Source organism: Silene latifolia, chromosome 10 (assembly GCF_048544455.1).
Source record: "Silene latifolia isolate original U9 population chromosome 10, ASM4854445v1, whole genome shotgun sequence".
Taxonomy (NCBI): domain Eukaryota; kingdom Viridiplantae; phylum Streptophyta; class Magnoliopsida; order Caryophyllales; family Caryophyllaceae; genus Silene; species Silene latifolia.
The window spans coordinates 74,950,171-74,951,209 of NC_133535.1; positions in this window are offsets into that span (position 1 = coordinate 74,950,171).

Consider the following 1,039-nt stretch of genomic DNA (forward strand, 5'->3'; position numbering starts at 1 on the left):
TTTGTCTTTTGTCTCAGGGAACTTTAGTTCCTTGAGACCGTTCTCACACTTTTCTTGTTAGTTTCGTGTATGCCCAGGTCAACTAGGTCCAAGATTTTTCCAATAGATCCCGAGCCAGAGAAGACTTTTCGCTACAGACGAAAGTTTTAGAAAGAAGTGGGTCAAGTAGAAGACTTGAGTATAGTTGACATTGAGACAGAGCATTCTATTATTTCAGAAAATCCGTCCTTTGAAGAGGACACTATTTCTGATCTTGATATTCCTGTTCCTGAGATTACCATCATGCTTACTTTAGCAAGTCATTCTGAGCCTACTTTGGCTTCCATCCCTAAAGGATTCAAGCTCCCTACCATAGATGATGGAACTTTTGAAATTCGTCTATCTTACATCAATTTGGTGGAACGAAATTTATTTGGAGGGGGAGCTACTAAAGACCCTGTAAAACATATGGAGAAATTCGTCACTTATTGTTGTTCCATCCCTTTACCTGCTGGGGTGACACAAGATCATGTGAAGCAGGTGCTCTTTCTTTTCTCTTTAAAAGATGGTGCTGCGGAGTGGTTGCGAGATTTGGATATGGAAGATCAGGGAGCTACTGATTGGAATACTCTAGCCCTTGCTTTCTATAAGAGGTACTTTCCACCACAGAAAACTAATGCGTTGAGAAATCAGATTACCAGCTTCAAGCAAGCATCCACTGAAGATTTGAATGAAGCATGGGTTCACTTCAAACGTTTGGTCCGTTCGGTTCCCCATCATGGCTTTCAAAAGTGGTTTCTTTGCAAACGGTTTTACAATGGGTTGTATGATGATCATCGTGGTTTGCTAGATTCTTCAGCTAATGGGAAGTTTCAGGACAACACTAATGATGATACTGCGTGAAAGTTGATTGATCAGATTGTTACACATACTGCGAAGTATGTAAATCCTAGGGGAAGTGTCCGTGGAAGTGGGACAGATAGCGGTATCGCGGTGCAGTTAGAGGCTCTTTCTGCCCAAATCTTTGAGATGAAGACTACTCAATCTTTGGGTAACAAGG